The sequence below is a fragment of the Eubalaena glacialis genome, chromosome 16, assembly GCF_028564815.1.
Source record: "Eubalaena glacialis isolate mEubGla1 chromosome 16, mEubGla1.1.hap2.+ XY, whole genome shotgun sequence".
Taxonomy (NCBI): domain Eukaryota; kingdom Metazoa; phylum Chordata; class Mammalia; order Artiodactyla; family Balaenidae; genus Eubalaena; species Eubalaena glacialis.
The window spans coordinates 22,377,566-22,403,009 of record NC_083731.1 but is presented as its reverse complement, the minus strand read 5'-3'; the positions used below and the strand labels follow the sequence as shown (position 1 = coordinate 22,403,009).

The window sequence follows — 25,444 nt, the reverse complement described above, 5'->3', positions numbered from 1 at the left end:
TATAGAAATTAAATTCTCATAAATTTCAGTTTGCAACATCCTATGCGCTATTAGGATTATAGATTAAAATTTTAATCCTTAATTAATGATGCTTAATAATTCTATTAATTTATTAGATGTGTTTGTTTCTTAATATCAAATCCCTGAGCTAGATTTGATCACAGAAGCCCCAGTAGAAGGTGAATGTTGCATGCTTGCTTATACTCAAAGATTAGGTGACCTGTGGTCTAGCGCATACACTAAATTGGAATCTTTTCAGTCCACAATATACTGAAGAGGTTGCCACAATGTGTTTTGGGTCTCATGTGTATCTGCTCCCCCAAACTCTTTGACTATATCTGGATTCTCATTCTTAAAAATGTTGTACCACCATCTATGTAGTTGTTGAAACCAAAACCCAAGAAGATCCATTTCTCTCTTTTTCTCATTTTTCTTGTTAAGCCCATTCCATAGTCATAAATATATCCAGTATATATCCATTAAATTTTCTCCATCTCCTTTTCTATCATGCTAGTCTAAGCTATCAACATCAGGTAAGAACCTAGGCTGTTGCAATAGCTACCCAACTTCTTGCCTTGCTTCAACTCTTGCACAATTCATCTTCCTTATAGAGACTAAAGTTACCTTTTCAAAACAAAAATAAGTGTACTTCTCTCCCAGCAATATAGCAATTCTGGTATTATGAAATGTTCTCCACTATCACAAAATACCCAGATGACAGACAAATGAAAATAAACAATTTTATATGCTTCTGACTGAACTGAAACTGCAGAAGTAGATACATTGAAACACTGAAGCAAATGCTTACTCAGGGACACAATTTAATAATGAAGGTTTGTGAGACTAACAGACATGTGGAGGAATTAATCTTAGTAAAGCAACCATCAAAGCAATGTATTCCCTGACTTCAGATAAGGTAAATGGCTCCCAGATTTTGTAGCCTTGAGCTTTTACTATTATTTGAAATAATTTTGGACTTGTAATACCAACATATTTAGGGACTTCCTAGACTAATAATTTTTAAATGAAATAAAATTTTAAAAATATATTTGAATAAATACAACTAGTACCACGCATTGACACTGGTGAAAGATATCCTCATTTCAGAACTTTCCATGATTCTTGCACATTAAAATATGCTTAGTATGACTTCACAATCATACCTCAACTGATATATAAGAAAATAAGCAATCATAGTTAAGAATCTGAAAAAACACAACGTATTAGATACTAGGGCTTGAAAGACTAGACTTTGGATGTTGGAATTGTAACATATAGAATAGGAAGTTATTTTTAAATAAGGCTTTAATGAAATAAAAGCTGGTATAGGAAAATGAGAAACAGTATGAGATTATCAAAAATGACAAGGGGAGTTTGAAAAAAAAAAAAAAAACCACTACAAATTCTGAAAATGAAAACCAGAATTTTTTCCATCAAAATTCAAAAGAAAAAGGTCTACTCTTTCAATTGCTGAAAAACTTGTTTTGGATGAACTCTCTCACTTAGCATGACTAGATAGGATAAAAACAAAAACAAAACCACTTTTAATAAACCTCATAGCAATAATGGCAATACTAAAATGTTGGGTCACAGTCTGGTAGAGGAACAAAACCACAAGATAAGGCTGATATTTGAGGTCATTTTCCCCCTTGAGGAAATTATAGATACATAAATATAAGTGACAGCAATAGCTGTAAGGCTCTTTTTCTATATCACTATCCCATTTTCAGAAGTGACATTTGGCTGGAAAGACAAACATTAAAATTCAGGGATAACCAACAAAAAAAGAAGTTGTTAAGTGCTCAAATCTTTCACCCAAAAGATACACCTTAGGAGTGAGGCTGAACTGGGTATAGATGAACCACCACAAAGCTTGAAACATAAAACTGAGTCTTCTTAGTCCCTGGTTGTAACAGGTGATTTGCCACTAGCCTAATGGCTGTAAGGTGAATCTTCACTGCAACAGGATAACAATATCCATAGCCTTACTTTATACCTAAGAGTTTTCATGAATAATGTTCACATCCAGTTTTTTAAAAATCTAGTATTAATATCACAGATTTCATCAAACAAGAGGAGAAAAGATGACAATAGAAGCAGATCCAAAAGATATCCAGATATTGGAGTTCACAGATAAAATTTTTTTTAAGTCAGCATTTAATATGAATAAAGAATAAAATATTATGGTAGAGAATTATAATAGATAAGTGGAAACAAAAAATAATCATAAGCAAATTTTAGAAGTGATTAAATTTAGTAACAAAACTCCAAGTTTGTATTTAGCAATAGATTGTACATATATAAAGAAGGAATTAGATAATTAAGAGATAAGTCAAAAAAGGAAAAACGATTACAAAAAGACACCAGGATAGAAGATTAAGGAAGGATCATAAGAAACATGTGACATAGAGTTGAAAGATCTAATAAATGGATAATTGGACTCTAAGAAATGAATGAGAGTGAGACGGATGTAGGAGAAAAGTACAAAAAGTAATATGTAACAGCTAAAAACTGATGAAGATATCAAGTTACAGACTCAAGAAGCACTTTATATAACAAGCAAGAAAAATATAAAGGGAATTATTCCTATGCCTGCATCATAGTAAAACTAATGAAAGTCAAAGATGAAGAGAAAATATTAAAAGCAGTCAAAGAAAGAGCTTTTTAAAAAAATAAGAACAAGAATAACAAGTGATTTTACAGGAACAATAGAAGCCAAAAGAAAGTGACACCTTCAAATTGTGGTTAAAGAAGATAAATTATGAAAGTAGAATTTTATATTAGCAAAAATATGCTTTAAAATGGATATACATTCAAAATATCTTATAACACTCTAAAACAGAAAGCATTTACCACCAGCAGGTAGAGAACTAATTAGAAAGGGAAACACACAGGAAGATTCAAAGATGGTAATGTTTTATTTCTTAACTTGGGTCATGAGTATTGAGACATTTGCTCTATTCTCTTGTCATTATGTATCACATATATTTTTAGGTATGAGATATTTTATATTAAAATCAGAGTGAACCTGGTAAAATGTGGCTGGTTCTGCATTTAGAGTTGGTGAGGCAGGGAGCAGGCCACAGCAGCCTGTACCAGTTGGACCCCAGAGGGAAGTAGTTGACAAGTGGGCTTCCACTGGTCATTGAGAATAGTTTGCCCCTCCCGTCCCTTCTAAAGAGAGATGAGTTCCTCTTTAACAGTGATCTTTTTAAACATTCAAAGAAGTATATCCCTGAAGTTTTTCATTATGAGCTCTTTAAAAACTGCAGAGAGAGCACTAGGAAATCGGAATCTGAGACAAGCTGCTATGTTGGGGAAGAGAGAGGGAACCAGCAAATGAATCACAGTTAACATTGTGGATTTCTTCAACAAGAGTATTACAGAATTCTGTCCTGAAGAAAGTTGTCTGCTCATGTCTGCATGCCCAACATATGAATATCATTTGGCAGGTGATACTGATATTAAAAAGCCAATCAAATACTCTGCTCCAATATACATTGACTACTTGATGACTTTGTTCCTGGTAAGCTGGATGATGAAACATTTTCATTCTACTATTGGTGTCCTGTTTCCCCAAAACTTTATCTATGGCAAAGACTATTTTAATGTGTCTGTTCAGGGTTTATACCTGTACTTCTCAGCTGCACTTTTATTCTGTAATACAACTGTAGTGTTTATACCTGTATTTATCTGCTGCACTTTCATTTTGTAATGCAACTGTGAGAGGAGACTTAACTCACATTTCCTGTAAACATTTATTTCTTTACTCAGGAGGTCAATCTGATTGATAGGCATAAATTGGCACCAGGAATTAGTTGAGAGGCTTGGATCAAAAGGCAGATAAACACTTCTTCTAGAACATGATTAACACTCTTGCTTCATTATTACTATTTCTCAATGCTATTTGTTATAGACTAGTGATTCAAACTTTGACAAAACAGGAAAAAAAGACACCCAATGTCTACCTACTGCTAAAATGGCTTCAAAGGTAGGTGAGCCCCATAGCTTTTGAGTGAGAACTTAAGAGCACAAGCAATTCTGAGTTACTACTATGTGTGACCACTTCTGCTATTGCCATGGAATCACTCTTAATTGTAATATGTGATGACTAACCTGTAGTTTATTAGTTTAGTTATTTTTATAAATTGAAGAAAAATGACTGTCTACTTTAGGTAATATCAAGGGATATAAAGAATTACTAGAAATAATTTTTAAAGTTTCCAAAACAAATTTCCTAAAAAAAAAATCAAATATGTCTTATTTCACTTCTGTTTATGAATATAAAAGGTACCTTTAACTTTCTATAACATTTAGAACATTTGTATCACTTTGGATAACCTTTATTCTCATGTTTATATGCCAGTGTTTTATAGATTAAGAATATATATTTATATTTTTACAAAACCTATGATTTTAATTCAAATCATCACAGGGCATTATGATATAGGAGCAACCAAAACTGTTTCTAAAATGACTTAAAATTTTTTAATCTTTATTTGGAATTTTACTAACAAATAAATTGACCTAAATCTTGTATGTATCAGAAATACATTTTAAGGCTTCTAAGAATGATTTTGTAGATTTTCACTTTTAAAAGCTTTATTAATCAATGTTAACACATGTAGTTTTGGTTAAGGAAGAAAAAATCTTCCAAAAATTGTGAAAAACTTAGTTTTCAAAGTCACTTTGTATGTTGTTTTTCAAATGTGTTTAAATTTCGGTTTGGAAAATGAAAGAAAGTGCTTAGTATTTTAATTATTTTGTTTTCAGTTTACTTTAAAAATCACTTCTATACTTGTTTTTATATGACTGAGTCTTTAGTTAAGAGTATTATGGAATGTAATGTACTAGGGATGTAATGTACAACATAATAAATGTAATTAACACTGCTGTATGTTATATATAAAAGTTGTTAAGATAGTAAATCCTGAAAGTTCTTGTCACAAGGAAAACAATGTTTTCTATTTCTTTAATTTTGTATCTATATGAAGTGTATCTAATTTTGTATCTATAGGAAATGCATGTTTGCTAAACTTGTGGTAATCATTTCATGACATATGTAAGTCAAATCATTATGCTATACATCTTAAACTTATACAGTTCTGTATGTCAATTATATCTCAGTAAAACTGGAAGAAAAGAAAAAGTACTATGGAAATGGATGAGCTTTATTTAAATAAATATAACCTAAGGAAAACTTAAAGAGAACATAATAAAGACCATGAAAGTGAACTAAATTTAAAATATACACACACAAATATTGTTTTAACAGCTCAGTTTAAATATTCCTAATTAAAAGATTAAATTATAAGTAATGGGCCAAAAAAAGAGAAAATGAATTAAATCTACATTGTATAGAATTTCATAGCCTTAATGAGCTATATTTAAAACATATTGATAAGTTTTCACATATATCTACATTGTGAACTAAAATTGTTTAGTTTTTTGAATAAAATCTTTAGATTCCTGAATTTAATAAAAATTCCAGAAGAGGGAGATGTTTACTCTCAAATGAAAAAATTTTTTCAGTGTGAATGAATTGAATTCTATAAAACAAAGGAAAAAAAGACCTTTATATATCATCTTAAATATATGGGAATTATAGATGGTAAATCTCTGTGGTGGTTAAAAGTTTATCTTACTCTATGATCTATCACAGGTACTTTTGCTATATGAGGTTAAGATTTTTATATCAATTTATTTGTCTTATTTATGTTCCCTAAAACACGTTCTTAATTATTCAAACATTTTAAAAATATTTTATCAGTCATTTTAAATAGAAATTAGTATTCAACTTTAGGAATAATTCATTAAGATATATTTCCTTACTAATTGTGAGATGACTAATGTTTTTGTTAAAATTGTTTAATAGAAGCAATTATGTCACTATTCTGAAATAATTTTAACTTAATCATGCATTATTTCTAAATATCTATCTATATGTAAAGACCAATATACCTTTTTATTTGATTCTTTTATTTACTAAACAATCTACTAAATAAAAGTATTTTCAAATAAACTTTTAAAGTATTTTTATATAAATCATAATAATTCCTAATAAGTAAAGGCAATGAATAATTTCCCATTGTCTTTTCTGATGAGAAGGAATGACAATAGATTTAATACTATATATTAGTATGCTTAATTATAAAGATATTATCACAGCAAAACACATTTGTTATTTACACAGCTAACTAGCCCATGAGTCTCAATATTGGCAGTCTGGATCTTGCAGGAAGAGCATACATACACAAAACCCTATATTATTTTGTTTTCCTCTGCAGTTATCTTGACATTAAATTTGTATTTCTACACTCTCCTGTTTCAATTTCTTGTCTCAGCTATTAAGTACAAAGTATGTGAAAAACCAATGCTAATTTACATATTATTTGCATCAGTGTATTCTTTTGCCAAATCTTTTTATTTCCCTGAAGCAATATGGACATTTGCCCTATATTTTTCACCAGCTTTATTTGAGTTTCCAGAAGTTACTCTGAGGAATAAGCGGGTGCCTAGTTAGCAGAGATTTTCATATTGTTTGCATCCACTTTTTCCTCAGCTTGCTATTCCCATTGCTTCAGAACTGCAGGGAAATTATGGGCTGAAATGTCAATGTCAGAATTGTTGAAATACAAATAATATTTTCAGAGAAATACCAAAACTAAACTTACTGATGGTGAACCTAAACTTTCTCTCAAAAAAAGGTGTGTTAAGCACTGTGAATCACTGTCAACATTACAGAAACGCTAACACCTGCACCAAATTAAGTGCCAATTGTTTTCTGGAATAATTTCTTGTTAAAGAAAATACAGTACTGATTTAGACATGCTACCCAAATGGGCTTTCTTTAAGAAAGTTTACACACAGGGTGAAAAAAGATTCCTATGGGATTATTTGCTAATTGACTTATTTTAATAATGAACTTGTGAATTGGGCAGGCTATAGTAAAATATGTGAAAAAATGACAATTCTAAATCTTCATCTCCATCTTATTTTATGCCATATTTTACACTTTTTTCATAATCTACAGGAAAATATATCATCTCTATCCAACCTCATCTTAAATATTCAATATTCCTTCCACATAACATTCCTTCTAATTGGTTATTACCTTTCCAAAGAAAAGTTTGAGATCCCTCCTTCCTTCTCATTTTGTATTAAGTGTTCCCAGTCATAATCAAAGAATAGTTTTACAATGCCAAGTTGATATCCGTATATATTTGAGAATATTCCTGAAAGGAGTATGAGAAAAGAATGCTCAAGATAGAGATGCAAAAGTTAAGATGAATTATTTGTCTTCAAAGTGAAAATATCACTCCTCTCATAAAAATCCTTCAAGGACTCTCAAGTGTCTTCAAATTAAAACTCAAATACTTTGGGATGACATTAAGTAATCTTATCACCTGGTCACTAGCTCTTAACCTTTAGTAAGTATTCCGTTACTTCAACACCCGAAACACCCAAGGACCCAGTCTTGCTTTATTGTGATGCCTTTATGTCTCACACTCTGGCATATCCTGCTACATTTGCAATTGTGTTTACTGCCTAGAATTGACTGACCCCTAGGATTTTTTCCAGGAAACACTTATTCATCCTGTATAAAACTTATATCTTGTGTCTTACTCTCTTGGAAGCTTTTCTTTTCTTTCTCACTCTGTTAATTCCCATACAGTGTGTTTTATAGTGCATTTTACTTACTGTAATCAGAGAACTATAATGTCTATTATACTGAGACTTTTTTTCCACTAGGTTGTCAATACATAGGGCCTGTGCCTCTTTGTATTGTGTCTTGGAACCTGCACATAGTATTCACCCAATAAGTAGTTAATTATATTCCAAGTTTTTGTTAACCTCCTTACCTTTCATGTTCTCTTATCTTAAAATATCTATGCTTATGATAATTCTTATTTATGTTATATCCATTATTCAAGTGCAGGTTCACATTTCCCTCCATCACTGACTACTTCAGCTTATTATTCCAGTCATCCTTGATGTTTCTCTACTATATACTTAGATGTATCTATTTTAAACATTCCAGTGCTTAGCATTTATATATTATCTTCTATTGTTTGATGACTCATATTGTCCTTATTATTAGATTTAAGCTCTTCAAATCAGGAACACAGTATTATGCTTATTATGAGTCTCTAATGGTTTCTAGATCAGAACTAGACCCAAAATATGTGCTCAATAAATATTGATGGGTTTATTAAAAGGGTCAGAGGGAATGAATAGATGATAATACATGACAAGTCATTTTTTTAGATGATTTTATACAGGGGAACAAAATTTCAGCTGTCTTTTAAAAGTTTCAAATGTTAGGAGACAAAAATAGTGCCCTTGAACATAAGTGATAGACAGCTGGCTGATAATATGATGATGAATCATTTGACATTCTTTTCAATTTCTTCCTTTACAACTCTTAATAAGAATGTGTGCCATTAATCAACAGCAAAGAGTGCTGCATAGTTTGTGGGTGGATCTCAGAAGTAGCCAGATTTTGTCGGAATATTCAAATGATAATACTGTCAATCTACTAAAGGTATACTGCCATGTGGATTGTTAGGATTCTTGATCCAGACATACAGCAAAGGAAGCACAATATACTATAGGTTTCTATGTTCTCTCTGTAAATGTAGTTGTGTGAAGGCAAGACATTTTCTACCCACTGCCTGGAATCTTTTCTCCTAGTGCTTTCACACAAAATAGCCTTCTGTTTGCCAGTGAGATTTAAGCCTCAAGACCACGACATGTTTTTTTCCCAGCAGTGGCTTTTTAGTGCAAGCAGAGCTATCAGCAGTGCCAGCCAAGATAATAGCCCCATGCTGAAAGGTTTCTTCATTGCTGGAACAGCTCTCAGGATATGGATTTTTTGAAGGTTGTCAAAGCAGCGTGAACTTCTAAAGAGATTTTTAAATATAAGAATGGGCATTCTTACAAAAATATGTGTGTTCGTATTTGTTGACGCACATTATCATTTTTATGCAAAATATCCCATAATCTAATTCTACCACCTGGAAATGAAAACATGTTATATGTAATGTGTATACTTATATAACATTCTTTCTCCTTATTGTATCATGTTTGTAAACTTTGCTCTAATACAAATAACTCACCCATTATTAAATATTCCTCTGAACTTCTACCTCTTTATTCAAATTTGTAAACATGACTTTTATAAAATCATGGTTTTTAAAGCTATATCTTCCTAATGTAGCTGTATTTCATTTTATATTTGAAACATGGGAAGTGTTATATAATTTATAATATCTAAGATTTAAAAGATTTTTCTGGTCTCAAATTCTACATGTGAGATGTACATCTTGAGATACAGATAGCAAATCTGGTAATACAACAACTGACTAGAGTGCTTAGGCTGATACATCTCTACTTTTAAATGGACGGATGTCTTTTAAGATGGACTTCTGCCAGGATTGTACTATTGATATTATATATCTAGGACATCCCAGACAAAACCACTCTGCTCATAAGCAGAAACATAATACCCCAAATGATGCAGATGTTAAATAATGCTCAGAAGTCCTGCTTACAAATAACTACATTTTATACGAGTGAAACCAAGTGGTTGAGGTAGACTAAACTGCTATGAAAATAGAACACAAAGTTCATGTTTTTAAGATTAAGTTGCGATATGCCTTTTACATTTTTTCTTGCTTTGAGTTAAAACAGACGATATTCTGTGAAAAACTTTACACTTTTTAGAAGTATCCAATATATACTCCTATTAAGTCTTTTTTTTAAAAAAAATGTTATTGTTAGGAAACAGCTATTACTGCATGGTCAAATTCCTGATGTGAGAGGAATAGAAATAAGAAAAATAAATTACCTTGAAACCCATGTTTTGAATTTTCTTACTCTAAGTTTGCATGTCTATATTACAATATAATATTAATATATAGATATCATATATCCACTACAGTAGCCAGAAAAACACATTGAACTTATCTATGTAATTAAAACATTTTGGGAAGAATTTTGAGGTAGCTCACGATAAGAGGTATTAGTATGACTTTTTCAGTAATCCATTCGAAAGATGATTGCTCCTGATCCAGTACATGAATAATAGAGATGAGAGAAATGGATAGATAAATGGACATTTAAAATTAAAACTGAAGAGATGTCATAATTGATAGAATGTAAAACATGAGAAATAGAGGGTCAAAAAAAATGATTTGTTAACTGGGTAGGGTAAAACCATTTATAGTACTATGAGATGTGCTTGGGAAAGGCAAATTTCAGGTCCAAGAGGTCGACCTCAATACTGGAACTATTAGATATAAGCCACATTGATATAAACAACAATTTGTCTTAGGAAAGATAGTTTGCCAAAAGCAAATTAATGTATGCCTTTAAACAGCCTCTGACATCTATTGTAGCAGAGATGTCAACTTGACAACTTGTCAGCATAAAGATTGTAAATAAAGCCATGGGATTTAAGAAGATTGAAGATGAGTAGAAGGAGAAGAAAAAAAAAAAGCTTAGGAAAAACATTAAGATTTCTAAGAAGACAGAGAGGAGAAGCTAAGTTTAGAGGATAATTAGAACTTCCAGAGGAAAGTAGTGAGTATATTTTCCCAGAAATTTTGTGGAGCGTATTTCAGCAGAGAGAGAGAGATCAACGTAACACTCTCCTACAGATCAGGTGCTAGATTTTATGTCTACTAGTTTTTACTGCCAGAAACTCATTGAAATTTTAGTGGAGGGCACATCTGGAAGGTTGAATAATAAAGAAATGCATAGGATTGAGGCTTATGTGTGTAAGCAGTTCTTTCTGAAAGGTTGTGAAGGGGAAGAATCAGAAAAAAAAACAGATGTTGCGTGGGAACTAAAGCTAAACTGAGATGTTGTGTAAATGGGTTAAGTCATTCAGATGAAATTATGGTTGTGAAAGAGAGAGAAGCTTAGGATATTAATAAGAAAGGAGGCAATAAATAAAGATCTGGCTCTGAGGAGACTGAATAAGAAATGATACCAAGCATAGGAGAAGAGAGTAAGCACAGAAACTATTTAAGAAATGCCAATGTCATTATAGGAAGGAGGGAGGATGAGTGGGTATCCATAGAAGTTGTTTGATTATAGGAACTATTAGGAGTTTAATTCTATTATCTGTTTAATTCTATGTGAAGTAAAAGGTAATGATATCTACTGAGAGTTACTGGGCTCATGAGAGAAATATTTTTTAAAGATAATGGAATATATTTGAAATAATAATTGTGCGTAAAGTATAGGAATTATAGAAGTTGAGATATAACTTTGATAAATAGCTACTGAATGTCCAGCACACCAAAACACTACTTAAGTCCTCAAGTGATATAATGATACACAGCATAATTAGAAGTATCTCTGTCCTTCAAAACTATGTAATTTGGCTCCAGGGATGAACTTAAAGGAGGATATGTGCTGTGATCTGAGAATTTAATTCACTTGGTAGGAAAAAAAAAGTGGATCAGCGCCTGAATTGGATGAGTGTATGACCTTAGTGGTGGAAGATAAATGGAATTTAGCTAGATGAATCTGGAATATTAAAAAGTAACAGCTTATATGAAGAAGCATCGAGGTGAGTAAAGAAGTTGGGCTTAATGAAAGAATAAAGAGAAAGAGAAAGGGAGGAAAGAAAGGAAGAAACAAAATTGTGTGTGTATGTATTTGTGTCACAGGACGCTTAAGAATTAGGGCAGAAAATGTCAGCAAATAAAAGTTTTTACTAATTGTTTCAAGTTGAGTTTAACAGCTTGAACCAACATAAAATCAATAAAGAACCAGAATTATAGCTTAATGTAGTAAGCAGAGTTATGAATTTTGATTCAATTCACCAGATTTTGATGAAATAATTTAAGTGGAACAAGCTCAGAAACAAGGAGACTCATCCTGGAACTTCCAGGTGAGAGATGGTGGGAGTCTAATGTTGGGAAATGTGAGCATGGAAAAATAGATAAATTTGAGATATTTTAAGGAGGACTAGGTGAGGTGATGTGTTGACTCAGGAGAACACAGTAAGATGGCACCAAGGATGAGTCTAATGGCTTGTTTATTACTGGTCAAAAGCTGATACCACACACTAAATAAGACAGAGCATATTTTGGAAGACAGTTATGACTTAAGTTTTGGACACACAATGATTGATGTTCCACGTGGACATACAAAGATTAAACTTGATGATTTGGGGTTGGAATTTTTATTTTGCTTTGGTGGATTTTTAATTTGTTTTTTGTTTTTACCCAAACAACATATTCTATTTATTTTATTATGGAAACGGATTGTCAGGATTACTGAAATATAGTCAGCCCTGCATACCTGATGGGTCTGAGATTCAACCAATCACAAATCAAAAATATTTAAAAAAATTCCCGAAAGCTCCAAAAAGCAAAATGTGAATTTTCCATGTTCTGGCTATTATTTATATAACATTTACATTCTATTTACAGTACTTATATAACATTTACATTGTATTTGGTATTATAAGCAATCTAGAGATAACAAAGTATATGACTGGAAGTATATGACTGGAGGATGTGCATAGGTTGTATGCAAGTATCAATACTATGCCATTTTACATAAGGAAATTGAGCACCCATTGATTTTGTTATCCAAGGGAAAGTCCTGGAACCAATTCCCCTGGGATACTGAGGGATGACTGTATTTCATCTTCTCGAATTAAAAGTTTGATATTTTCTGTTATACTAATTTTCTTTAATTTTTTCTTTTCTTCATTTTGCCAATTATTCTTTCCAGAGATATGTGTCATTCATTAATGCAGTTTAATATATGTTGAAACCTATTTCCTTGCACCTAAAAATTTACCATATAATTTTTTAATTTTTAAAATCATAAGTTATTCCAGTGACAGTATCAAGTAAATTTTCCTATGAAAGATAAAGAAATAGATATGCTCAAGTCTTTTTAACCATTTTTATTTTGTATCATTCCCTGGAATTTTATATTCTGGTTATTATCAAATTTTATATTTTTATTCAATACTCAAGAATATAATTTCTATTTACATTCAACATGTAATCTATATTACAAATATCTATACAATGTAGTGTAAATTTTTTATATTTGAGATTTTTAAAATATATATTCTATTATTTCTTCCCAATTGTTATTTTGAGATGAAAAACAATAACTTACCACCAAAAGTTAAGAAATATTAATATCAGTTGTATTTACATGAGTTAACCTTGAATAAATAATGTTAAGTGGAATATGTTAGACATAAAAGGATGCAGTTTATTTGATTCCATTTATATGAAATAGCCACAAATGGTAAATCCCTAGAGACAGAAACAGATTAGTGGTTACCAGGGCCTAGGAGGCAGATGACATTTGGGAAGTGACTGGTAACGGATATGAGGTTTCTTCATGAGGTGATAAAAGTGTTCCAAAAGTAAATAGTGATGATGGTTGCATAACTCTGTGACTATGCTAAAAACCACAGAGTTGTACACTTTGAAAGGATGAAAGGGAGGTATATGAATTATACTCAATAAAGAAAGTTGTTTTAAGCAATGTAGAAAACATTACAGGTAAGGTTGTAGGATCCTTTGTAGATACCATCAGTCCCTTTCCTTTTCCTTCCTCTACAGTTTTTTTTTTTTTTAATTCTTAAGCTTCATAATAGTTATGTGTAACTGTATATACTATTATTTTGTGTTTTTGTTTAATTCACAAGTCAGTTTTCTTTATCAAGTTTCATTATTCTATTTTTTTCTCCCCTGCTATCATGTTGGGCTAAACAGTTTTCTGTGTAAAGATTTTTCTTTTTCTAGTTTTGAGCCCTATTCTATTTCTACTGCTAATTACCATAATTTTCCTAAATATTTTAAATTATATTCAATATCTCAATTTCCTTTTAAATGATGCAATACTGTTTAAACTCTTTAAATTGCCTTGGGACAATGTCTCTTTTCGTTGTTTCATATTATATTTATTTTGTTATATACAACTTGTTTCTATAGCAGAAAAATAGGTATATATTTTTTTCATTAATTTCCTCCTTAGGTTACCAAAAAGTTGTATCTTTGTGGTTGTTCAAAATTATTGTTTCTTTTATCCCAGTTCTGCCTATGGGGTTCAGATGATTTGTTGTTATTGTTTTCTGTTCAAAACTATCCTTTAATTTTATCTTAATTGAAGACTTTTGTAGGAGAAACTCTCTTCATCTACCTATCATCTATCTATCTATCTATCTATCTATCTATCTATCTATCTATCTATCTATCTATCTGTCATCTACATTGCTATGCTTCATAAATTACATTTTAACTAGGTACCAAATTCCAAGTTACAATTATTTTCCTTAGAAATTTAAATGTATTATTCTAATTTATGATAAGAAGTTACCTGTCAGCCAGGTTATATGAAATGTTTCTCTATGGTAATATGTGTTTGATTTATTGCAGTTTTTTTAATTTTTGTTTTTTCTTTGAGAAAATGTGATATCACCATTATAAGTCTAGCATTATTTTCCTTCTCATCCTTCTCCTTAGTCTTTGTGATTTTTTTTCAATCCATGCATTTATGTACTTTTAAAAAGTTCTCTAAAATACTCTAATAAGAATTTCAAATAATGCCTCTCCCGCATTAATTATCCTGTTTTTCTGGAATTCTCATTAGGTATATTGTGAAATTTCTCATTCTAGCTTTAATATTTTATAATTTCTTAATCACAATCTGTATATTTTTACCCCACTGTTGCTATACACTGTGCTTCTCTGTCTACTTAGAGTTTTATTTTTCTACCAATATCTTTATTTCAGTAACATAATTTCCTTTTTTATATATTTCCATTTTTTCTAACTTCCTTACAGGACCATTTTTTCCTAACTTCCTTTTCAAACAGGGCCACTTCTGCTCTTTTCTACTCCTAATACTGATAGTATTGTGACTTTTTAGTTTCTACACAAATTAATTAACATTCCTCCATCATTGTAAGAGCTTTTTACTATATCAGTTATTCTCTTTTATTGAATTTCTTATACGATGAAGTATGTATTTCTTTGAATTTTGTAGAGAAGCAAAAATACATTCGTTATGAGAATACATAACAACGTACATTTGTATTCTTTTGCTAATTATGTACATTTTGCTAATTATGTACATTTTTTCAACTGTAATATTTCTTTCAACTACAACAAAATACTTTCTCACTTTTTTTAAGCCACTCACTCACTTTGTAAAAAATAGGTATCCCCAGATCTGCTTCTTGCCTAATAACATCTTTTATCATCTAACATAACTATAGATTACTACTCTCAGGTCTTCATGCAGAAGGCTCATTAAAGTGTACAGACTTTCCTGATATCTGTTATTATCATAAATAATTCATGAAATACTCCAAACTTCAGACTATCTCATTTACACAATATCAGAAAATGGGGAACTTGCCTACTTGGTGATTTCACATTCAGAATATGACACTCAACCTCATCTATTCACTCCATATCAAAATTATACATCTTGAAAGGATAATTCCAGAATGGATGCACCAAAAGATATCAGTGTGAATGTGTGGGATAAATCAGAAAAAAAGAGTGATCAAACCTTCCCCACCTTTAGTTGGATATTCATAGTGGTGGGTGAATGGGAATATTTATTACAGCTAATCTTTCTAGCCAACACTTTGCATTTTAATTTTTATCACTTTATTACCACCAATTGGTCCTTATGAGTAACAGATTACTGAATAAAATTTCTTATTTCAGAAGTTAGTGAATATTGTGTCACTGTCTTTATATTCTAAATATTTAGGTATCGGCAGATGAATCCTGATTTCATTTGTATAAAATCTAACTTAGAACTCTTCTATCATATAGTTTCTTTTTGATATGCTTTTGCTATATATAATTTTGTTGTAATTTTGTTATATATTTTGACAGGAGTTGCATTTGTAACAATACTTCCTTCTTAAGGCCCATATGGCTTATTGCCTTTCTTAGGATGTACTATGCGAGCTGCAAAAGTGTGCTTCAGAAAATGAGATTTTGATATATCTGCAAATTACATTAGTTGTGTTCCCTGTCAAGGACAGATAAGAATTCCTGAAAAGATTATTACTTGGGTCACTTGTGTCTTTTAAACACAAAAAAAGTTTTAATGTTCACACTGAAGATAGATTATTTTCCCCAAAGTACTGTTTTTACAGTTGCAATGCCTTTTAGTTCTTAAACCAGGAAATTAAAGCTACCTAGCTGAACAAAATTAAAGCATTTTCTTTATAATCATTATGCCTTAAATTATTTCAAATAAAAAATTAAAACATGATTAAATACAACTACTACTTCAATATACAACTAAAGAAAACGTGTAATTCTGCTAAATCTTTGTAGTTATTCTTCTTTAACAAACTTTATATAATTTCACTTAAGCTAAAATTCCTATGGATATCTTTCAGAACATAGTGATCAAGAAAGAGATCATAGAAACATCAAGAAAGCGATGCCCATGTACAAGTGCAGTTTTTTACTCTGAAGGATGGATTCCAAGAAATGGAATTGTTGGAACAAAGTGTAAATGTATTTTTAATTTTTGTAGAGGTTGCCATATGGCTTTCTAAGATTTTTTTTTAACAATTCACATCTCTACAAGCAATGTAGGAGTGTACTTTTTGCCTACATTCCTGCTGACAATAGTTATCACTCATCTTAATTTTGTCAGTGTGATAGGTATAAAGTGATAGTTTATGCTTACTTTAACTTGCATTTCTCTTACCAGGAATGCATTTCAACATCTTTTCACATTTGAATTTGAGTTTGAATTTGTTGGTCATTCGGATTTGCTATAATGTGACTTGTATTTTCACATTCTTGCCAATTTTCCTATTACAGGTTCTGCCTTGTTCTTGTGACACACCTTGTCTTTTTATTGCAAATGTTTTTCTTAAAGTAAATCTTTTGTTAATCTGCTCATTTTAGTTACTATCATGATATTTTTCTTTAACAAAAAAAGTCTTCATTTTAATTTATGTCAATTATATTTTTTCAGTTAAGAGTGTATTTCCTCCTCTAAGATTGTACATGCATGCTAAGGGATTTTTTGGCTGGCTTTGTATTTTTTTGTATTTAAAACACCTATAATTTATTTTTGTATTCTAAGATGTACAACCAAATTTATACCATTAATTTTATTAAAAATTGCTTCATTTTTCTTGCACCACTTGCAGTTGGTGTTACTTCTTAAAGCATTTAGTAGAATTATCTGCTCCTGAAGGTATTATTTGGGGGCATATTTTTAACTAAAAATTCAACTCTCCTAATATTTATAGGGCTTTTCCAAATATATATTTCATATTGAGAAACTTGTGATAGTATTTACTTTTCTTGGAATCAATGCCTTTTAACTTAACTGTCAAATTTATGTGTTTAGAATTGTTTGTGGCAATAATATAACATAATAACATAATCCTTTTTATGTTTGTATGGTCCTAATGCCATCCTTTACTTTATTCCTAGTGTTAGTAATTTCTGCCTTCTTTTCTTTACTATTAGTCTTCTTAGAGGTTTGTCAACTTGATTGACTTTTTCAAAAACCAGCTTTCTTTTTCATTTTCCTTTTCTATGTTTATTTTCTATAATCAATTTCATTAAGTTCTGCTTTTGTTTTTATTATTTTCTTAGTTCTATCTGCTTTGCATTTTTTTTTCTTGCTTTTGAAGTGGGAATTTAGATTGTTGATATAATACTTATTTTTTCCTAATTTAAGTCTTTAGTGACACAAAGTTCCCTCTCAACATTGCTTTAACAATAACCCATAGACTCTGGTAATTTTTTTAAATTTATTTATTCTATTTATTTTTATTTTTGGCTGCCTTGGGTCTTCATTGCTGCACGCGGGCTTTCTCTAGTTGCGGTGCACTGGCTTCTCATTGTGGTGGCTTCTCTTGTTGTGGAGCACAGGCTCTAGGCGTTTGGGCTTCAGTAGCTGTGGCACATGGGCTCAGCAGTTGTGGCTCGAAGGATCTAGAGCGCAGGCTCAATAGTTGTGGTGCACGGGCTTAGTTGTTCTGCGACGTGTGGGATCTTCCCAGACCAGGGCTTGAACCCGTGTCCCCTGCATTGGCAGGTGGATTCTTAACCACTGTGCCACCAGGGAAGCCCAGCCTTTGGTATTTTTTTATGCTTATTTTCATTCAGTTCAATGTCTTGTTTGATTTCTTTGAAACTTCCTCTTTGACCAATAGATTATTACTAGTTGGCAATTATAAATGTAGATGCTATAAACATTCTTATTGAAGTTGTGTGCACATAAGTTTTCAACCCATTTGTGTAAATACCCAAGAGCATGCTTCCTTGATCATATTGTATGACTATGTTTTGCTTTGTAAAAAACCATCGAAACATCTTCCAAAGTGGCTGTCCTATTTTTCGCTCCCACCAGCAATCTATCAGAGTTTCTGTTGCTCCATATGCTCATCAGTGTTGGGTTTTGCTAGTGTTTTGGAGTTTAGCCATTCTGATAGGTATATAGTGGTATCTCATTCTAATTTGCAATTCCATAATGTCATATGATATTGAAAAATTTTGTATGATTTTTTGTAATCTATCTTCTTTGGTTCAGATATTTTGCCCAGTTTTAAATTGGGTTCTCTTCTTAATTTGAAGCTTTAAGCGTTCTTTACATATTTTGATCAACAGTGTTTATCAAATATGATTTTTTCCAAATATTTTATCTCAGTCTGTGTTTTATTATTTTATTCTGTGGACAATGTCTGTTGGAGAACAGAAGATTTTAACTTTAATAAGGTCATCAATTTTTCTTGTATAGATTATGCTTTTGATGTTTTATCTAAAAAGTTCATCATAACCAAGGTCTAGATTTTCTCCTATGTTATATTCTAGGATTTTTATAGTTTTGTGCTTTAAAAATTAGTGGCAAATTTTAGGAAACATGTAAAGTTTGTGTCCAGGTTTATTTTTTTGGCCTTTCCCCAAATGTTCCAGCACCATTTGATGAAAGGACTATCTTTTCTCCATCGGTTTGCCTTTGCTCCTTTCTGAAAGATCAGTTTATTATTTGGGTGTGGGTCTATTTCTGGCTCTCTTTTCTGTTCCATTCATCTATTCACTTATTTTTCTTTCTTTCCCATAGCACACTGCCTACATCACTGTAGTTTGAAGTCAGAAAGTGTCAGTCCTCCAAATTTGAATTTCTTAAACATTATGATGGCTACTCTGCTCTTTTGCTTTTGATATAAACTTTAAAATCAGTTCATTGATATTCGTAAAGTAACTTTCTCAGATTTGGATTAGCAGTCCAACTTTACCCTGAGAACCTGGTATGGCTCCTGAAGGTAAAACCCACAAAGGCCTTCCTTAGAGTTTTTAACTCTCAAATTAGTCTACACGAAGTCTTTGGTAATTCATTAAGTACAGCTTCAAGTGTTCCTTCCACACTAGTTTCAGATGCAGGTTTTGGCTCCAGGTATGCTGTGATTCTCTGTATCTGCCTGTCTGTCCAGTTTTCAGGGCAACTGTTTGCCTGTGACCTTAATTATCTGATGGATTTTAAAAGAGCTGTTGGTTTTCACTTTGTTCAGTATTTTTTTTTTTTTTTTCATGTTGTGACGATGAGGGTGATTGTTTCCAGGCTCTTTAGATGTTGTATTGGAAAGCAGAAGTCCCATATGACCATGTTATTTTACTTTCTATTTAAAGAAAAAGATTTTCCTCCTGTTTCATAAAATATACCCTACAACTATTATTTGTACATTGAGTTTATGATAAAAATACTTTGTTTTTAAGTTAGTAACTCTCCTCAGTTCAGTTTGTTCTTCATTGTGTTCAGTATATTTTTATTCTCTTGGAAAATATCCAGTCTCACTTATCAGTTCATTCTTTTAATCATTTATAATCCATTCCTAAGTTATTTTTAGACAGATTTAAATGGAAGCATCCTTAATATTACATGTTTCTAAAAAAAAGTATGATAATTCCCGAAATTCAACTGTTGGCTATATAAAAATATAATTTATGGAATGATCTAAATCAGGGATTTACAAGCCATAGCCCATGAGTCAAATCTGGTCTACCACCTGTTTTTATAAATAAAACGTTACTGGAATACAGCCACCTTATCTGTTTATAATTGTCTATGGCTGCTTCCACATTATGGCATTATTGCTTCTGTTGTGACAGAAGCCAAATATCCCCAAAAGCCTAAATTATTTACTGTCTGTCCCTTTAAAGATAAAGTTTGCTGATCCCTGATGTAAATAATAATAATCATTGATCACGGAAAGTTTGCCAAAAAAACAAATTGAAATGAAAAGCATATTGTTTTAAACAGAACTGTCACTTCAAATTTTGTTATACCAGTATTATTCAATCTTCTATAGAATATAATTCTTGGCCTGATTTAAAAATTATGCTAAAGCAAACTAAATATTAAAACAAAATGTTACTAATTCAAAATTAAACATTTTTTGTTTTTTATTTATTTCTTATTGTGATATAATTGACATATAACATTATATTAGTTTTAGGCATACAACATAATGATTTTATATTTATATATATTGCTAAACACTCACCACCATAATTCTAGTTAACATTTATCACCATAGAGAGTTACAAATTATTTTTTTCTTGTGATAAGAACTTTTACTCTCTATTCCCTTAGCAACTTTCAAATATACAATAACGTATATTAGCTATAGTCACCATGCTGTATATTACACCCTCATGATTTAATTATTCTGTAACTAGAAGTTTGTATCTTTTGACCACCATAAAATAAATTATAAATAACATGAAGTTTTAAAAAATATTGTTGAAATTCTCAAAATGTAAATATTTTGTATGTAATTGTCAGAAATTCAGCTACAGTTTCTTCATTTATTTACATCTGCCAAATTTGCTAAAAATGACTAATGTAATGGCTTATAATGTATATCACAGATGCTGAATTTTTTTCTTTCTGTGATGGCTATTTTGCCAGATTTTGGCACAATTAAGTTTGTAAAAGAGGCTGAGCTTTAGTGTGATAGACACTTGAAATGTCTCATTGGATGGTATGTCATATTAATTATGATATTAATTAATATCATAGTCAATATTACTATCACATTAATAATTAATATCATAATTAATATGATATAATTATGATATTAATAGCATTTTAATAGCATTTTATACTCACATGCCTAGCATATTTTTATTATTGATTTTGGAAGACAATGAAAACAAGCAAAACATCTGAAACTGGAGCTCCAAAATAAAAAGAAAAATCACACATTCAGTCAGCATTTTGGAAATATTCCCAAGAGACATTTAATTGGACTCCTGCATTAAACTTCTTAACAATGTACCAATATTTGTTTTAAAGTTACATGAAAGAGAGCTTATAATATTTTATTCATTCAGCATTTATCACACATTTTCTGGTTTCCAGTCTTACTAATCTATTTTGAGTTGATTTATGTTTAGAGTGTAAGTTAAGGGTCCAGTTTCATTCTTTATCATGTGGCTGTCCAATTTTCCCAACAGCATTTATGTAGTTAACCAAAATTTCAATTCACTTGATGATTACCTTATTTTTAAAAACATTTAAAGTGCAAGGTACTTCTCTGTGGCATATGTCAGCTAATAGGACATGAGATATCTCCTTGTTTAATGTACTCTAAAAGGGGTCACCCTACATATCAGCAAATTTCAGTTAATTGGTGGGAGTAAAGTACCATATAAACTGCTAATTCTTTATAAACCAACAGATTCAGATATAATTAGCTAATAGATCAATATCTGTAATTACAACTTGAGGCCCTACATGTAGCTGTTGCATTTCTGCTTTGGTAATGACCTCATTTCACATTCTCTATTCTCCATGGGTTTTTGAGAATTCTGAGTAGTGAAATAACTCTGTAATTTTCTCTCCCTCTTCAATCAGCAACTCCAACTTAACCTCTAACCACAGTCTTCTCAAATATTCAGGAGTAATGAAAAGTTGTACTTTGCACCATTTGCTTATTAGCTCTCATTATAAAATCACAGATTAGACACAGATTGTATTCGATGAATAAAAGATGGAGCAAATTAATGACACAAAGACAACTTGAATTGCCACTTTGACAACGAAATATGGCAGGCGATATATAGAAAAAGTGGCACATTTTCACTTTTAATATAACATCGAGAACACTAAAATTAAGAGGTAAAGATCCAAAAGGCAAATAGACTTGTCAGAAACAAACAACTTTATTAACGAAGTGACATTGTGTTTCCTCATTCTAGAGTGTCTAGAATGACACGTGGCCTTTGAGTTCCCTAATTGATCACATTGCTCTGGAAACACCTTAAGAACTTGAAAATAAAGAAAATCCTGGATACAAGTTAATAAATATTAACTAGATGTTATGTGTCTGACTTGAGAAAAAAATACAGTTACAGATAAATTTTCTTGGCTGACAGAAGAACAGGCCATTATTGGAACAGAGACATGCTTTCAGGAAGATTGTGTTAAAATTTGTTTCTTGAATAAAGTGAAATTTAAGTAAAATTTTGAAAATGTGCAATACAGAGTTGAGCATTGTAAATATTTAATAGGAAAGACAAAGTGTGCTTAAGTGATGACATTTATTGAGTTGAAATTAGTGATATGGCCAGAAAAAGGTAAAAAATGTGAGTATTTTAGTAAAGAATGGGACAAAGAGCCTTTCTTGTCTTTGGTTAAAAGTTTTAATTTCATGTAAGAGGCAATTAAAGACCATGAGAGATTTCAGAAAAGTGAATGTCTTGACATAATCAAAATATCACTTCAGGAATATCATTCTTCTTCTTTTTTAGTACATTTGGGAAATAGAAAAGAATAGAGACAGGATAATTATGCTTCAGATAAATAAAACATTAGGATAAAAATTTTAATATACCTGGACTAATATTGATGATTAATTCAGAGGAATGAGGTATAGAAGACATCCTGTGGCAAATGTGACATGAAAAGAGATTAAGGTAGCAAGACGCATGGATGCAAATTCCTCTCCAGGATACTACGTCGGAGAGACTCATTAAAAGAAGAGATAGTTATACTTCTCCTATACTCAGAGATGTAACATGATGGGTAGGAAACATGGTGCCAATTTCAAAGGCTGAAATTTCAGGTGTCTTTAAATGGTTATAACATATCTGCTAATATAAGCAAGCGATATTTCAAAAGAATATAGAAAAAAATAAATGATTCCAAAATGAAATCAATTAATAGATGAGATATATAAACAGCTACATTCGCCTTGTCCCTTACAGCTCATGAAAATCTGCAGCTTCTCTTGGAAAGCCCAGCCTCATATTCTCATCTAGTTACTCAGCATCAGAGGAATTTTATTGGGATGACACCTGCCCATTAACAGCTGCATCCACAGCTAATGAGAAATCTAAACCCCTGAGAATTACCTCTTGGCCTACTGCAGATGCTCATAAACCTTTGCAATATAAGACTGCAGTAGTTAAGGACAGTGGCAGCATGAGGAGGATGTTTTACCTCCAGAGCATTTAGTATGTTCTTCTCTTCTTAGGAAGGACTCTGCCCTCTTGTCCTTTGCGGAGCCTTTTATGTAACAACTCACCTGCTAAGTAAGGGAGCCTCTCCATTGGCTTCACAGAGAAGTATTTTTACTACACACTTTATAATATAAATAATTGACAAATCCTTAATCAAGTCCTTAGTTCAATGGAATAAATACAGCCATTGAAATTCCAATAAGGCCTAACCCATGTCACCTATAAGAGTTTACATAAAGGTTTAAAACCAAATATTGATAGTGAAAAACAAATAATTTTTCTTGGCATGCCTCCTTCATATAGACTTTGAAAAAGTCAACATTTATAAATAATTAGTTGATAAATTTGGAGTCTTAGTACCTTCTCCATCCATTTCTATTAGAAACGCAGCTAAAAAATTTAGATAATTCTGGGGTAACTAAATACATAAAACAATAATTACATAATATTTACTTTAAATATCAGAGTAAAAAATTTTTTAAAAGCTTGACTTAATTGGGAGGGGAGGATTTTTTTTTTTTTAATTTATTTATTTAGTTGTTTATTTATTTATGGCTGTGTTGGGTCTTCGTTTCTGTGCGAGGGCTTTCTCTAGTTGTGGCAGGCGGGGGCCACTCTTCATCGCGGTGCGCGGGCCTCTCACTATCGCGGCCTCTCTTGCTGCGGAGCACAGGCTCCAGATGCGCAGGCTCAGTAATTGTGGCTCACGGGCCCAGTCGCTCCGCGGCATGTGGGATCCTCCCAGACCGGGCCTCGAACCCGCGTCCCCTGCATTGGCAGGCAGATTCTCAACCACTGCGCCACCAGGGAAGCCCGGAGGGGAGGATTTTTAAAATTAAGATGTAATCTTTAAAATCATACAGGGATTATTAAAATCAGTATAATTTTTAGCCCTGCTAATCATGTAAAATATATGAGCTTTTTGTCTATTCTCTACAAAGAAAATGGAGTGCTTTAATCAGGAATAACGCTACAGATATTCCTGGAATAAAACATAAAAGAGAGAATATATTTTCGTTGCAATAGCCTCTTCTACTTGGCTCAGCTGTTTTAAAACACATTGGATTTTAGAGCTTTTTTATTATTTAGGCTGACTGAAGTTTAATTCACATTAGTTTTATGTTCTTGTAGGAAAGAGTGGTTATTTGTGACCAAGGAATCCATTTATTACTGATTCTACCATTGATTTACTATGTGTCCTTGAACAAGGCAATTAACTTCTTTTTGACTCTATTTCTTAATTTATAAGGTGCAGGCGCCACTATTATGCAGAAATGGTGGAATAAATTTTAAATTTCCAATGAAGAAGAAGCTATGGAACATAGGGTATAATGTGATGGAAATCTTGTCAGCTGTTTTAAAATGCTAACATTTAAATTCTATGGGAGCTACTTAAGCTAGCCAAATTTCCCAGTCTATATAATGGTGAAAAGCAAGTGATAGAGAATTGAAAAGGGGCAATATATCTAATTTTATTTTCCAACAAGGAAAAATGCCATTTTACATATGAATAAAATAAGGTTTCACCAACATTAGCTGACTTCCACAGAGCAATAAGGACAAGATATAATACCAATCAGAATAAAAAATGGGTTAGAAATAATTTTTACTTCCTTATCATAGAAAGCTATGAAAAAATACTACTGCTAGTTTTCAGCTTTATGGAAGATTTTCAACATTAAATGTGATTTGAATTGTTTTGCATAAAAATATCTCCTTCAATAATGATTCAGATACCTGAAATTATAACATTAGAAAGTTATTTTCTTTACAGATATGGAATTTTTACTCAATAATATGAAAAAGGTTCCCCAATCGAGACAACTGAAATCCTGAATTAAACATGACAAACATCTTCTAGTTTACCTATAGGTATAAACATATCACCAGGAGGATGATGGAATCTAGGATGGAAATTTCACCAGAAATGA

General features: G+C 31.5%; 1 pseudogene; it reads left to right on the top strand.

The window, feature by feature from the left end:
- The first annotated feature begins 1,935 nt into the window (after window positions 1-1,935).
- LOC133076338 (MOB kinase activator 1A-like) lies at window positions 1,936-3,847 on the top strand (annotated as a pseudogene).
- Window positions 3,848-25,444: the final 21,597 nt, after the last annotated feature.